This window comes from Suncus etruscus, chromosome 1, assembly GCF_024139225.1.
Source record: "Suncus etruscus isolate mSunEtr1 chromosome 1, mSunEtr1.pri.cur, whole genome shotgun sequence".
NCBI classification, from domain to species: Eukaryota; Metazoa; Chordata; class Mammalia; order Eulipotyphla; family Soricidae; genus Suncus; species Suncus etruscus.
This window is the reverse complement of record NC_064848.1, coordinates 101,997,811-102,004,932: the sequence shown is the minus strand read 5'-3', so window position 1 is coordinate 102,004,932 and position 7,122 is coordinate 101,997,811. Positions and strand designations below refer to the sequence as shown.

Sequence of the window (7,122 nt, the reverse complement as noted above, 5' to 3'; positions counted from 1 at the left end):
CAGCCCCGCCGAACCCCGCAGCTCCCCTTCCCCGAGCCCCGGCTCCAGGGAAGCGGCCGAGCTCAGCGCGCCCCAACCCCCTCCGGCAGAAGCAGCCAGCCCGGACCCGCGCGCCGCGGCCGCCTCGGCGGAGCAGCCGCAGGGCTCGCCGCGCGCTCTCCGCCGGAGCCGCCGCCGCCGGGAGCCAATCCGCGGTCTCGTCTCAGCAGAAGTCCCGCCCCCGCTGGCTGCTGATTGGCCTCGCTCCCGAGGACACGCCCCCCGCGCCCGGCAGCCCGCCCAGCTCGCGACCGAGTGTCGTGTCGTGTCGTGTCGTCGGGGTCGCCCTCCCCTTCCCCGGGATTCCCGTCCCGGAAGCTACGCCCGCTCTCGCCGGGCTGCGGCGTCCGGACTTTGGGCCCTTGGAAGACGCGGAGGAATGGAGGAGGAGGAGGAGGGGAAAGACACTTTCTTTCCTGAACGAGCGGAGAGCTGGCTCGCTGTGGGGTGGCCTCCCTCTCCGGAGCCACCTCCGGGACCCGCAGCCTCTGTCGCAAAGCGGCTCGGCCGGCCCGGCGTGCTTTACGTCGGAGGCTGCGGGTCCCCGGGGCCGCGTTGGCTGCCAGGCTTCATTTCTGGCGCTGAGGGTTCGTTCATTGCCTTTAGCGACCCGGAGGCGCGGTGCCAGCTTTCTAGTAAGTGGCGTCGGCTCGTGCCACCGGGGCGAAGGAGCATTCTGAAGGTTGTCGCTGCTTTATGCTGGAAATGTCTTCCAAGGCTGTTAACCTGCGTGAAATGCCCCAGTCTGCAAAACTAAGACGGAACGGGGTCATTACAATTCTGTGTGTGTGTTTTTATCCGGTATTATCCTATGATAGAGATCTCCTGTCGTTTGTGCCAAAGGTGGGAGGTAGTGCGTACTCGGTGATGCAATGCTTTTTGACTTTGGACCACACTTGGCCTGCTAGAGATGCTACCGAGCATCTTCGCCGTCCAGAAGCCGGGCCAGATTGCCACCTGTGTGTTTGTGGAGGCAGGATTTGAGGAAGAAGGCTGCCGGGTCAGGTTTGTATTGAGGGTCACCACCTTTGGTGTTCCATGTATAGTCCTGGCTTTGAACTAATGGGAGGGCTCCTGGCAGAGCTCTGGAGGGCTGGGGATCAAACTCCGATCAGCCACATACATGGCAAGCATCCTACCTGTTGTACTGTTGCTCTGGCCCTATTACTTATTTACCTTGTGTCATCTGTTTTCTGTGTTTTTGTTGTTGTTTTTTTAATCTAGCTGCATCGAGATTCTTATTCTCTCATCTTTCAATTTCTGTATAGTTTTACTGTTTTGGTGCTACCCTCAGGGGAAATGGACTTCACAGCTTGAGTATCTAGAATTGTGTGCCAGATTGTTTTTCTTTGGGGGACAGGAACTGTGTTCAGAGGCCCATGGCACACTTCCTGGCAATATTTCAGCCAACTAGCTTGGATGGTTTCATGCTAGGACCTGGTGGTGCTCAGACCCACCAGTACTGGAGCTACCAGTGCTTGATCTGGGCACCCAGAATCCCTGAGCCATCTCCTCAGACCCTGGGTTTTTGGGAAACCCAGGGTTGTTGTTTTGTTTATTAGCTCTTTTCACTTGCAGTTCTCAGAAGTAAATTTGATTGTCTCAGTCCGATTAAATACTGAATCCTCAACTCCCAAGAAGCCAATGAGTTAAATCTATGTCTTTCTAAAGACTACCCTCTTCAGTAGAGTAGAATAGAACAGTATTTTAAATAGGAAAAAGTCTGTGACTCAGTGGCTTAAAACTCCTACCTTGCCAGCATGAGAGAGTTCACTTCCTGATGGTCCAGTGCTGCCACCTTCTCTGAGCACTATCCTGATAATGCGACATGTTGAGCTTGGCACTTCTATGATGGCTTGAGCCACAGTATTTTACAACCACACCACAACCAAGTTCATATGAACACCAGAAGGAAGTGTCCTGGCCTCCAGTTCTTAGAATTCTCTCATTCAAGCTCTATATATCAAACCTGCTGAATTAATTTTTTTTTTCAAATTGGGCCACAGTTGATAAAGAATCTAATAATATAGACAGCCCTCCCAATACCAGAACTCCCCTACAGTTAAAGGAGTACAACTTTCTGTAAGCTTGACACTAATATGTGATTCTGACTTGACTTAACTAAAGCCTGGATGAGTATCACAGCCAGTCATGCACCACAGCAACAGTGACAACTAAGGGAGCGGGAGGCTATTTTTTTTTTTTTTAAAGAGTGCTCATGGAAATCATAGTGGGATCATCCAAGCCTTCCAACTCAGAATAGGATTCTTAACACTCAAATTGGAGATTCCAGATTACAAGCATTGGTATCACCCGGTAATTTATTAGCCAGAGAGCAATATTCCTTATCCCAGATATACTGAATCATAATTTTTTTTTGAAAATTAGGCTGCAATTTATAGAGAATCTAATATTATAGATGGCCTCCAAAATGAGCTTTCATATAGACCTTGATTGTCTTTATTGTATATTAACAACTCATTTCAATTCAATGTTCTGGACTTTGTGCATTCCTATAATTGTGAATTGTGATTTATTTGCAACTAGACAAGCCATATGGTAAGTCCTGTACTCCAATCTTTATATACCCTCACACAAGTTATATATACTAGTGATCACTTTCATGCCTCTGGTCCTTTGGTCACTTTACTTACTGCTGGATCTAATCTGTGTCTGTCCCTCTGTTTTTTCCTTTAACTGGAAAGCAATATGGAGATTCCTCCAAAAACTGGAAATCGAGCTCCCATACAATCCAGCTATACCATACCACTCCTAGGAATATACCCTAGGAACACAAAAATACAATACAAAAATCCCTTCCTTACACCTATATTCATTGCAGCACTATTTACCATAGCAGGACTCTGGAAACAACCAAGATGCCCTTCCACAGACGAATGGCTAAAGAAACTGTGGTACATATACACAATGGAATATTATGCAGCTGTCAGGAGAGAGGAAGTCATGAAATTTTCCTATACATGGATGTACATGGAATCTATTATGCTGAGTGAAATAAGTCAGAGAGAGAGAGAGAAAAACGCAGAATGGTCTCACTCATCTATGAGTTTTAAGAAAAATGAAAGACATTCTTGCAGTAATAATTTTCAGACACAAAAGAGAAAAGAGCTGGAAGTTCCAGCTCACCTCAGGAAGCTCACCACAGAGTGATGAGTTTAGTTAGAGAAATAACTACATTTTGAACTGTCCTAATAATGAGAATGTATGAGGGAAATGGAAAGCCTGTCTAGAGTACAGGCGGGGGTCGGGTGGGGAGGAGGGAGATTTGGGACATTGGTGATGGGAATGTTGCACTGGTGATGGGTGGTGTTCTTTACATGACTGAAACCCAAACACAATCATGTATGTAATCAAGGTGTTTAAATAAAAAAATAAAAAAAGATTATTTTCAATTTAATTAATTTAATTAATTAATTAAATTTCAATATTTCAATTCCATTGTTTGATAACACCTATAAAGTCCCCTGAGATGTTATTTCCTTTTCTTTCTCAACACTGCAGCCAAGTGTCTATTTTAAACATACCTAGTATGAGTAATTTAAATAGAGATAAACCAGCTTTAGTGCTATGTTTAAAACCATATTGAAACTATGTTACCTGAGCAACACTCCTTTACTCTGCAGATTATACAACCACCCTTTGGGACAAGACAGAAGCCTTCAAATGAGAGTTCCCGTGATTCCTCCAACCAACATATTTATCTACGTCCATCATCTTGCATTTTGTCCTTTAGAATGACAGATACCTACCAATTTGTGATGTATTGCATCCCATTGCACAGCAACTCACTTATGATTATATTTTGTTTATGAAGAGCTTTTAAATAGTTTCACCCATGATAAAACAAACAAGCAGAAAGTTCATGTTAAGTCCATGTCCGCCCTCAGCCTAGCACATTCTTGCCATATAGCTTACTCTCTGTGGAAATTTGATTGATTGCCTATGTAGCCATCTTTCTCTGATCTCTCAATTTCAGTCTGTCTCCCAGTCTAAAGGCAAAGTGCCAGCTGTTCACACTCTTGAGACACCCTGGTAACTGGGGAGGAAGTATGAGTGTTGGAGCCAGTGAGTATTTAGGTAAGTTTTATGGGTTTCAAGAATGTTTTCTGCCTAAAGAAGAAAGGTACATAAAGAGAGCTAACCTAAATATTGTTGTGAAAGTATGATATTTGGAGATGTTGCTATCATATAACCATGAAGGGTATTCCAAAGAAGCCAATAATTGCTTCTTGAGAGAGCTGCTCATCTCTGGGCTTCTTTTTTTTTTTTTTTTTTTTTTTTGGTTTTTGGGCCACACCCGTTTGCTGCTCAGGGGTTACTCCTGGCTATGCGCTCAGAAGTCGCTCCTGGCTTGGGGGGACCATATGGGACACCGGGGGATCGAACCGCGGTCCGTCCAAGGCTAGCGCTGGCAAGGCAGGCACCTTACCTCTTGTGCCACCGCCCGGCCCCATCTCTGGGCTTCTTGATAGAAGAAGTGTGTGTGTGTGTGTGTGTGTGTGTGTGTGTGTGTGTGTGTTCTTGATAGAACAGAGGGGGTCTGAGTCTGGGCTTCTTGATAGAAGAAGTGTGTGTGTGTGTGTGTGTGTGTGTGTGTGTGTGTGTTCTTGATAGAAGTGAGGGGGGTCTGAGTCTGGGCTTCTTGATAGAGGAAGTGTGTGTGTGTGTGTGTGTATGTGTGTGTGTTCTTGATAGAAGTGATGGGGGTCTGAGTCTAGGCTTCTTGATAGAAGAAGTGTGTGTGTGTGTGTGTGTGTGTGTTCTTGATAGAAGTGAGGGGGGTGTGATTCACATTCATTGAATGAGAGCCAATTGTATAAGTCACTTTTTTTTATGTGGACATTTCCCATACTTGGGACTGAAAACATTGATACATTGGAGGGGATGGTAGGAAGGCCTCTAAAGTGTGTGTGTGTGTGTGTGTGTGTGTGTGTCTGTGTTCTTGATAGAAGTGAGGGGGGTGTGATTCAACATTCATTGAATCAGAGCCAATTGTGTGAGTCATTTTATTCTTATGTGGACATTTCCCATACTTGGGACTGAAAACATTGATACATTGGAGGGGATGGTAGGAAGGCCTCTGAAGTAGTGCTCAGGGGCTGTGTTCCACTTACAGACATCCCTGGTTCAATCCCAGTGATAAAACACTTGTGAAGGTTCCCAGGAGGACTTACTATGGAATCCTCAACACAGATTTCAGGCCTTTTCCTACATGGCCTCTTGGCAGCACTTAACATTTTAAAATCCTGGAAATAGCTTTAATTTTTTTTTAATTTTTTGGGTCATACCTAGTGATGTCCAGGGGTTACTCCAACTCTGCATTGAGAAATTAATCCTGGGAGTGCTTGGGGGGCCATATGGGATGCCAGGGATCAAGTTTAGGTTGCCAATGTACAAGGCCTGACCCACTCTGCTGTTGCTCCAGTTCCTGGAAATAGCTTTTTATTACAGCTCTCTCACCACATATTCCTTGAATATGTAAGGCTTATTTCTTTGACTTTTTCTTTCTTTTCTACAGGCTTTTGAAGGGAAACTCCTATCAATGGCTTCCATTTTATATCTCTACCAAACTATATGAATGGAGTTCCATAATTCCTCAGGAGACATGTGAAGGAAGCTATTTTTGAAATTTAAGGAATTCATCTACTTCTGGCATTATTAAGCTTTGTGTCATATTTGTTCTTCCACAAAACTCTTAAAGAGCAACTTTTATTAGCTCTCAATTCTGATTAAATGTTTGAGGATTTTTTTCAAGGCACTGATGCCAGGACTATACACCAAACCAGTTATGTCAGATCACTGATATAAGTCTCAGGCCGCAATATTTTTTTAACCTTTCAGATGATTTTGGTATGCAACTAAGTATATAGCCACTGTTTTATGGGCAGAATATGGAGTTAAAAATCTGGCCTAAAATTCCACTATAATACTTCATTCTGTTATCTAACAAATTGATAGCAGAGACTTTGAAATTTACAGACTATGCTGTGCAGCCTGGATTTTCCTCTCTCTAAATAGCATGACTTTGGGCAAGTTTTTAACTTTTTTTTAAGTATGGAACGCTTCACGAATTTGCCTATCATCCTTGCACAGGGACCATGCTAATCTTCTCTATATCGTTCCAATTTTAGTATGTGCTGCCGAAGCGAGCACTGAGCTTCACTTTTAACTTTGTTGAAATGAGCAAGGTAATATTTTCTTTGTAGAAATCGATGCGGATTTTTTTTTTTTTTTTTTTTTTTGGCTTTTGGATCACACCGGGCAGTGCTCAGGGGTTACTCCTGGCTCTACATTCAGAAATCATTCCTGGCAGGCTCAGACCATATGGGATGCCAGGATTTGAACCACCAACCTTTTGCATGCAAGGCAAATGCCTTACCTCCATGCTACCACTCCAACCCCAGGTATGAATTATTTTTAAGAGTAGATTTCTGATTTCTGGAGCCAGTGTGATAGTACAGTGGTAGAGTGTTTACTTTGCACTTGTCCAACCTGGGTTCTATCCCCAACACCTCATATGGTTCCCTGAGCATTTCCTGGAGTGATTCCTGACCTCTAAGCCCTAAGACCACTAGGTGTGGCCCCAAAGCCAAAATATATGTGAGTATGTGTGTATATATAAATAAATGTTTCAGTACCAGAGAGATAGGCTAATGTCCTTTCCTAGCATGTTACTGCAGCCATAGCCCTTGTTCAAATCGTGCCATCACATGTGGTCTCCTGAGCACAGAGCCAGGAATGACTTCTGAACACCATCAGATGTGTTACCCAAAAACATATTTCAAACACCTGATGCACAGCTAACACTACACATTTTGCATATTATGCATCTACTGAAATAAATATGAAAGGATCAGAGCAATAGGAAGGTAGGTAGGGCATTTGCCTTACATGCGGCTGGCTCAGATTTGATCCCCAGCAACTCACATGGTTCCACAAGTCCAGCCAGAATAATTTGAAAGTGGACACAGTAGTAACCTGTGAACTGAAGGGTGTGGCTTTCCAAATAAAAATAAAATATAAGACTTTAGCTGGCTTATATTATAAAACTGAAAATTACCC

At 44.2% G+C, this 7,122-nt stretch overlaps 1 non-coding gene across 1 annotated transcript; it reads right to left on the bottom strand.

Annotated features, from left to right (window-relative positions):
• Positions 1–6,108: 6,108 nt before the first annotated feature.
• LOC126027618 (U6 spliceosomal RNA) lies at positions 6,109–6,211 on the bottom strand. The gene has a single exon (XR_007502294.1). It is a non-coding gene; the product is annotated as a U6 spliceosomal RNA (small nuclear RNA).
• Positions 6,212–7,122: the final 911 nt, after the last annotated feature.